The sequence below is a fragment of the Octopus bimaculoides genome, chromosome 1 (genome assembly GCF_046866305.1).
Source record: "Octopus bimaculoides isolate indiv1 chromosome 1, ASM4686630v1, whole genome shotgun sequence".
Lineage (NCBI taxonomy): Eukaryota > Metazoa > Mollusca > Cephalopoda > Octopoda > Octopodidae > Octopus > Octopus bimaculoides.
Window position 1 is genome coordinate 176966373 of NC_142928.1, and position 9531 is coordinate 176975903.

Below are 9531 nucleotides of genomic sequence, written 5' to 3' on the forward strand. Positions count from 1 at the left end.
TTCGTGAGCCGAGGTGCAGTGACATTGCTGAAGAAAGACCCAAACAAGGGGAATTTTATAGATAATTTCAGGCCCATCACTCTGCTCAACGCAGATTTGAAAATTTTGGCCAAAGTAATAGCCGAGAGGTTGGCGCTTGTCATCGATAAACTGGTCGACAGGGCGCAAACATGCACTGTGCCGGGCAGAAGTATCCATGACAACCTCCACCTCATGCGCTACATCATGGACAGGGTAGTTAAGGATCCTGGCATGGGTGGGGCGCTGATCAATTTAGATCAATCTAAAGCCTTCGATAGGGTCGACCATCGATACCTGGCGGCCGTCCTCAGGGCAGCTGGCTTTGGTCCCGTCTTCCGCGGTTGGATCGCTGCCTTGTATAGCGGCATCCGATCGGTAATTGGGGTAAACGGTCACCTGTCAAAACCGTTCGACATCACGCGTTTGGTCCGTCAGGGATGTCCCCTGTCGGCGCTTCTGTATGTATTGACGCTCGAACCACTACTGCGGAAGTTGGCGACACTGAGGGGTATCCCACGAGAGCTGGGTTGTGGGACGAGCGTGTCTGCATATGCGGACGATGTCACCGTCATAGTGTCGAGCGAAAAGCACGTCGAGATGCTAGGCGAGACACTTAAAGAATACGAAACGGTGACAGGGGCAAAAATTAACCCGGAAAAGTCAGTGGGTTTGTTACTCGGCACCTGGAGAAGCAAGCCCATACCGTCCAACAGTGACTCCGTAGTGGGACGCTGGACGGACCGGTTAAACTGCTCGGGGTCTGGTTCAGTCCGGACCTCCAAATGGATAAGAACTGGGACGAGATCCCCAGTAGAGTGATCAAACTCAGCCAAACATGGGCTGAGAGAAAGTTATCTCTAAAAGGCCGGGCGGAGGTGGCTAATGTGTATATCGCATCAGTCATAGATTACCGCCTGACCGTCGTGCCTTGTCCCGATGCCACCATCACGAAACTAGAACGCATACTTTTCCGCTTTCTGTGGAAGGGTGGCGTTCCGATGGTGAGGCGATCCATTTGCTGTCAACAACCGTTACGTGGAGGACTGGGGATGCCGTGGTTAATGATGCGCAAACATGCGCTGGGACTGCGGCATCTCTGGAACTTCATTGACGACGGTGAACAGGTGTGGGCGCCGTTTGTGAGGCACGCCTTCCCGCAGCTCGTCTCACTCACCGAGCTGCAAACATGGATCAGGAAGAGACCGAAACTGGGCGATTGGCACCGCGAGTGTCGCCAAGCTCTACAACAGCTCTGCCGTCCGGGATCAAACTTGTGCAACTTCCAAACGACCAATGCGTTCTATAGAGGACTAGTGGAGGGGAGGTCTGACGACACTCTCGGGGCAAACCTGTGTGTCGACGAGAAATTCCTAACCCGCCTTTTCAAGACGACGTTCGGGCCGGGGCCAATGGATAATTTCCAGAGATCCCTGGCTTGGCAATGCTATCGAGACGCACTACCAGTTCGAGAGAAGATCTACAGACACGGTTCGAAAACCACCGGACCGACCTGCCCGAGATGCGGTCAGAGCGACGAAACCGTTCTGCACGCACTCGTGCAGTGTCCAGATATTTCAGAGCTGTGGACCTTCGTCGAACGGCTGTTGTCGCGTGTGGGACGAGCCCACTTATCAGCCGAGTCTATCGTGAATATTGTTCCGCCACCTTCCTTTAAACGGGAAGGAAAAACGGTTTTTGTAACATTGATAGCTATGGCAAAAGAATGCGTGTGGTGGACGCGTTTGAAAGGTCTACAAACAAACACTTTCCTCTCTGGTCAGTCCCTCGTCAACTTTTTCAAGTATCACTTGAAAAGGAAGATGAGGATAGAGAGGAAGGTGTTGTCGAATGAAAGTTTCAATAAAAAATGGGTAAATGTGGCAAGAATGGTAAGAAGGAAAGACGACACCATTTTAAGCATAGACTTGTAACAAAAAGAGACGAAAAGAGAGAAAGTACTTACTTTCATGTACCTTTAAAAAAAAAAAGCCTGAGGTGACCGTGGTCTTTTCCGTAGGCTTTTCTCTCCACGGATAAACCTAATCTGTTCCCCGTTTTTTACATCGACTGTGATACACGATCCCTATTGATCGCCCCCCTCACCCACGTTTTTTTTTTCTTCCCGCGATCCCTTTTGATCGAAATTATCCCCCCCCCCCCCCACCAAGAAAAGCTCTACTTTGTAATTTGTCCATTTTCTGTATTTAGCCCTGTGTGGCTATAATAAAAAGATATCTATCTATCTATCTATCTATCTATCTATCTATCTATCTATCTAGATAGATAGATAGATAGATAAATAGATAGATAGATAGATAAGGCTCTGTTTCAGCCTTAAAAATATCCGTTAAATGTTTGGCGTAGATATTATTGGATGCTAAAACTCTTAGTTATTGGAAGGCACTTAGTTAATTGGAATATTTGACTTTAAACATTATATACAAACATACATACACCGTGTCTGTGTCCACACACACTCACACACATACACATACTCACACACATGCACACACTCACACACACATCACAGGGGCACAACTAGAATTTATTACCTCAGTAATCGCCTTTAAGTTTTACAACTTTTTGTCTCATAATGCTTTTTCTACTGTACCAAGCTTGATGCGGATTTCAGTATTAGATTCTTCATTTTGATCGTTCAAATAATTTAAAATATCTTAATTATATTAATCATTTTTCTTTAAAATAACTCGCTTCATCTCCATCATAGCACATTTTTCGACACCGAATATCATGGCAATATTGCAATTAAATATTCCCACAGTTTGCTCTAAGCTTTTTATTTGGATTATGTCTGTTTGTGCTACGAAGCATTTAATCAACCGGAAATGTGTGATGGCTCACTTATGCTCTATTCTTTACACATTCCTTAAATAGTAGTGTCTTGTTATTATGAAATCTAATTGGTGGTAGCGTTGGGTGCGGATGCATCTCCAAAAAATATAATACTGGACTTTATTTTGGAAATATGTTTTTGACATACACTCCATATGAGTGAAAAACTCATGCTAGTTTTGCCCATTGTCATTTATATTACCAATCTCACGACGGCCAAGTCAACTTGATTAGGAGTCGAGGTTGATACCCATTGTGGCATTGAAGTTGCCAAGTAGTACTAGAGGTCTCTTGTTTAAATTACCCTGAACTGATTCTGAGAATTGATCATAGAATTCGTTCATTGTGTCATGTATTGAATAGAGGGTCGGAGCATGCTGAAAAAATTGACAGGCCCATGTGTTGTATCGAGCCGAAATGAGAAAACCGCCCGGTCCTTCTCTCAATGGCTCCACAATCTTCAGCAGTGGATTTCTGAATGCAACAATATAATCTCTATTTTTGTCTCAGACCTTCCATGCCAGAGAAAAAGGAATAATCTCCCTTATACTCAGTTCCTGATTCTTCAAAATGCATCTAAGGAGGTTTTGCAATGCATACTTGAAATTTTTGCAGTTTGTTGTTAAGCATTGCTTTCTTTCATGTGATTCTAATTTTCAGGAAGTTTACTAAGTTTACAGTGGTTTTGGTCTCTATATTTAAGTATTGTAAATACTGTGAAAAAAAGTTTTAATGCTACAATAAATATTATGATCCATTTGCTGAAAAACATTTGATTGACGATAAGCAAATGGCCAACAATTTACAATGATGTCTGGAATGCGATATGCATTAAGGAAAAGTAGCTCCATTCCAACACCCAACCGCACAATTATATAATTATATCAATTCATATATGCATATAATAATAATAATAATTATAATAATAATAGTAATAGTAATAATAATGATGATGATGATGATGATGATGATGATGATGATGATGGTGGTGGTGGTGATGGTGATGATAATGATGATGATGATGATAATAATAATAGTAATAATAATCTCTTGACACACACACACACACACTCACACACGCATACATATGAGTGAGAGAGAGATAAAGGGAAACAAGGATAGAAAGAGTGAGAGAGAGGGAGAGGAGGACAAAGTTAAAGAGAGAGAGAGAGAGAGAGAGTTACTAAGTGAAAAATGTCGTTGAAAAAACCTGGCTTATTTTTACATCAAGAAACGAGTAAGAAATATATAAATGATGGCAGGTCGTCCTGATGTAATAATATATCAATGATTTTTCTACAACGTTCTGTGCAATGGTTTATCAGGTGCAAGATACGATATTTTTTTTAGTTAGATTAACGTAATTGAGAGGAATGAAGTTGTTATCTGAGTAAGAAGATACTAAAATAGAAACAGTTTTTTTTTGTTTTGTTTCGTTGCTCGTGTCGCACATCCAGTACTACTTTATGAAGTGTTTGAAATGCCAAAGACAAAGTGTTGAATGCAACAAGGATGGCTATCACAAAGTCAGAATGTTTGGAATTCTGTTTCAGTCAATCGTTTTCAACAATTTCTTATCAGTGATAACTTTTTTGTTATTGTTTTACCTGCTTTTCCTATTTATGCTTTAGAGACTAGATTTAGACATCGTATTCTTTTATTCTTTCAATCATTTGACTGCGGTCATGCTGGAGCACCGCCTTTAGTCGAACAAATCGACTCCAGAACCCATTCTACGTTAGCCTAGTACTTATTATGTCGAACTGCTAATTTACGGGGTCGTAAACACACCTACATCGGTTGTCCGGTGATCGTGGGGAACGAACATGGACACACACACACACACATACAAATGTATACATATACGACGGGCTTCTTTCAGTTTCCGTCTACCAAATCCACTCAAAAGGCTTTGGCCGGCCTGAGGCTGTAGTAAAAGACACCTGCCCAAGTTGCCACGCAGTGGGACTAAACCCGGAGCCATGCGGCTGGGAAGCAAGCTTCTTACCACATAGCCACGCCTCCGCCTATATAGAAAACATGAATAAATTGAAGTATAACATTAAAGAAAAATATGTAACTTATATATTAAAAATTCCGAGTGTAAATTAACATAGTAATTTTATATTAATTAAAATTTCCAACAAATTGACAAAAAAAAATATAACCGTTCGTTGCATTTAAAATTCGTTTTCGTATTATATTGTTACCTTTGTATTTTCATATGATTTTTCACTTTTTATTCAGCGAAAACTTGAAACCATAATTGGCCTATGGCTAAAGGACTGGCATATGGTTTATATGTCGCTCAACGTATTCACTAGCTAGAAAAACTTTCCTTTTCTTAATTGACGATAAATGTAATTTTAAACATAATTAAAATGAATGACAATATAAATAAAATTTTCAAAATATTTAGTTTAAAATACTAGCAAAAACAAATAGCTCTTAATTTAAGTATAGTGATTTGCTACTTTAAGTACAGTGAAACTGGTCACCTTCTTACGTTGGAATCACTGCTCAATGCTCGTTCACCGAAATCAAGCTATATCGTGTATGTAAAGTATTTAGATGGTCCGGTTAGGAAACGTAGGTATTGAAGACATCTATTTGGGTGCTTGGATAGCCGAGTGGTTAAAAACTCGCTTCGCAGTCACAAAAATCTTTGGTGTGATCGAACAGCGTCTTAACTTGGGCAAATGTGTTTTACTAGAGCTTGGGTTGACTCCAATATTTTGCAGTGAAATTTGGATAGAAAACTGTGTGGAAGCCCGTCGATGGTGACTGGTGACTACATTTTATCAATTCCAGAAATATGTAAACCGAAGTTGACAATGACGATTTGAATCAAGAACATAATGAAACGTAACTAATAACTATAAGGAATTCTGTCCAACAATACATTCTGTATAATATGAGCTTCTCTCCCTGTTGAGGACGGACTTGGTGCTCCTCTAATCATCTAGCGTAGATATAAAATCTTATTTGCTTATTTGAAGTACTTAAGTTAATTTTAAATATCCCCTGTCTTTTGTCTGAAATACTTCATAGTGTTTTGAGAATTGGTGGAGGTCGGGAATGAAGGGGTGCCACAATAGTTAATTGTTAAATTACTTAGAGCTGACAGTGGCAAATTTAGGGTTGCTGGCGATCATAAGGGTGACGATGAGGACAAAGATGATAACGATTATACTTATGAAGAAGATGAAGTAGAGGATATGATGGTTGCAGACACCAGCAGTGATATATAAAATAATTATATATTTTATGCCTTTCGTACATATTTATTGCAATTAATACTGACAGGGGAATGAATCGGAGAAGGAAGGAAAAATAAAAAGAAAAATATTTAAATGCTGTGTGTGCAGGTCGACAAGATTTTTTGAAAGATTCTAAGAGATATAGAAAATGCGAATTGAAATTTTCCATATCTTTAATTATAGTAGGAACAACAATAGCAAGTAGGAATGTTGGTGGATAAAACGCAAGCTCATATTGTTATTTATTCCGCTTCATTTGGCCGCTTTCACTATATGAACCGTAAAATGGCTTTTAGGCGCAAATGATGACTTTTAGCCGGTAGCCTTCAGCTGCTTACATTCATGGCGGCTGTTTCTGTTGATTGTAATTATTCAAATTAAATTTATTCCACTATCTTCTTCCCCATATCTCCGTCGTTCTTTTCAACACTATTAGCGTTGTCATTTTCAATAATATCACCATTGTTGTCATCTCCACTACATTAATATTCATAGATTATTATTGTTGTTGTTGTTCTTGTACACCATCATGTCTGTACATGTCTAATGAGAAGATATGATAATAAAAAAATATTCCAACCGCGTCCATCCAAACGTAATTTTAGAGATTGTACTTAGTACTAAATTTATACTCGGCACTAGTACAACAGCTGGTAGGTGAGATTGCAAGTTGACAATCAAGTCCTGGGATTTCTGCTAACGGTCAATCTATCTATCTATCTATCTATCTATCTATCTATCTATCTATCTATCTATCTATCTATCTATCTATCTATCTGTGTGTGTGTGTGTGTGTATGCGTGTACGTACATACATAAACGAATGCATATATTAGATAAACAGATAAATAGAGAAAGAGAGAAAGGAGGTAGAGACAGATAGACTGATTGACGGATAGATAAATAGATACTTAGATATATATATATACTTGCCCATTTTTCTATATCTGTATATATACTTTAACATGCACATACGTGTATATATGAGTGAGCGTGTGTGTGTGCGCGTGTGTGCGCGCGTGTGTGCGCGCGTGTGTGTATACTCTGGTACTAAATAGTGTTGGGTCAACCAATGCCCTGTGAGGGAACATGGTAGACAGAAAGTGTCGGAAGACTCTCGTGCGCGTGTGTGTATGCATATATGAAAACATGAAATAGAAATAGTTTTTCTAATAATTCTTTCTACGTTTTAAATGTTTATAAATCGTGAAAACTGAGAGTTTGCATCATGACTGGAGACTCACGCCACTGCAATCTTCAGTCGAGAATAGCGATATGAAATTCGACTCGTGAGTCTAACTCTCAGTTCCAGTTTGAAGAAAAAGTCGACACATAGGCGCAGGAGTAGCTGTGTGCTAAGTAGCTTGTTTACCAACCACATGGTTCCGGGTTCAGTCCCACTGTGTGGCACCTTGGGCAAGTGTCTTCTACTATAGCCTCGGGCCGACCAAAGCCTTGTGAGTGGATTTGGTAGACGGAAACTGAAAGAAGCCCGTCGTATATATGTATATATATGCATGTGTGTTTGTGTGTCTGTGTTTGTCCCCCCAACGTCGCTTGACAACCGATGCTGGTGTGTTTACGTCCCGTAACTTAGCGGTTCGGCAGACCGATGGAATAAGTACTAGGCTTACAAAGAATAAGTGCTGGGGTCGATTTGCTCGACTATAGGCGGTGCTCCAGCATGGTCGCAGTCAAATGACTGAAACAAGTAAAAGAGTAAAAGAGTAAAAAACATATCCTCCACAACACGCATCGAGCACTCTTCCTTCATTCCTCCGACATAAACCAACGTACAACCACTCTCTATCTCCCTCTCTCTCTCACTCTCTCTCTCTCTCTCTCTCACTCTCACTCTCTCTCTCTCTCACACACACACAGATACAAAGACACACACACACACATTCACACATGTCATCACATACCGTTATGCTGATATATGTCTTTAGGGAGAGCTTGCGTGAGTAGATCTGTGTGTAGGTGTATGTGTGTATATCTATCCATATATATATATATATATATAAGCAGAAAATATAGGAACCTGTGTTAAACATATGTTTTCAAAAACTAGGTGTTTGCACATATACACTCGGATTAGTTTTCGTAAAAATATCTGCTACATGGACAGATTTATTTAGTTTTCATCTGTAAAATATTTCTGTTGATATTTACTTCTAAAGCTTATGCTTACATCTAACGAAAGTAAATCTACAGCACTTCAAATATAATTGCTTGTGTTTTGAATAGAGTAAAATAATAAATCAAGTATTTCCGCTATAACAGGATTAGAGTTATCCATGTGACTTTATTTTATCATGTTGCGAGAATACGATTACGGAACAGCTTAAATGCTATGTTGATACTGAATTTCAAAACGGAGGATATAGCAATAGTAAAACTGACAGGAGAAAGCAATTTATCATCAAAAATTTTTTTGTGAGAAGAAAAAAATTAAGTTAAAAGTCAGTCCTATATGAAATAATGATTCTTTTTGTATAAAGTGAAAATGCGAAAAATTTGTGAATCGTTAATATGATTGAGTGAATATATGCAGTTATGTATTGGCTTCTGTCGATAATTGAAACGTACATACAAAAGTTACTCTTGAGTATAAACACGTACACTACAAAGATATGGAGACTTAAAGACCCAGCTCGCTTTGTTAAATATAGACTTAGTATTTACGAAATTCTAATTAAAGTTTACTTATGTGCATATCCCGCTGTCCATCTCAGCTGGTGTTTCAATCTCGCGTGATATGATCAGCAATAGATTTTTGGACTATCACATCAATGCTGAAAACACTTTACAATATTTACCTAAAACCTTGTTTAGATCTACAAGAAATTGTTTGCATATGTGCAGCTAATCAAATTAATTAGTACACGATATTATCAAGGTTTCACTCCATATCTACAAATCGAAATTAATGAAAAAGGAAAAAAAGAAAAAATGTACGCGTTAAACCTTCTTTGATTTCACTACGTGACTATCGCAAGAAATTTGTTCGAAATAGCACGACACAACATATATACTTGAATGTTAGTTTTGTTTTCTATAAGTCAGTTTATTTGTGATACTGCGATTGGAATATGATACAGTATTGGTACTGTAAGGCATGGAGTATGGTGAGATTTTTGTACGTTATTTGATAAAGAAACAATATTAATTTGAGTGATTCCCGACTAAGAAACATCTAAAATGTCGCTTGATGCTCTAGAATTAACCAACAAATCTCTATCATGTTACACCGTGCCTTCTTAAACAAGAATACATTATGTTTACGTGTAAAGACACATTAGCTAATGTAATCCTAGATGTTATTAAAAAGACAAAATCATCAATGCTAACATGCTTTTCACCATAAGTCCGTTGATCAAGGCTGGAATTAAACTTCG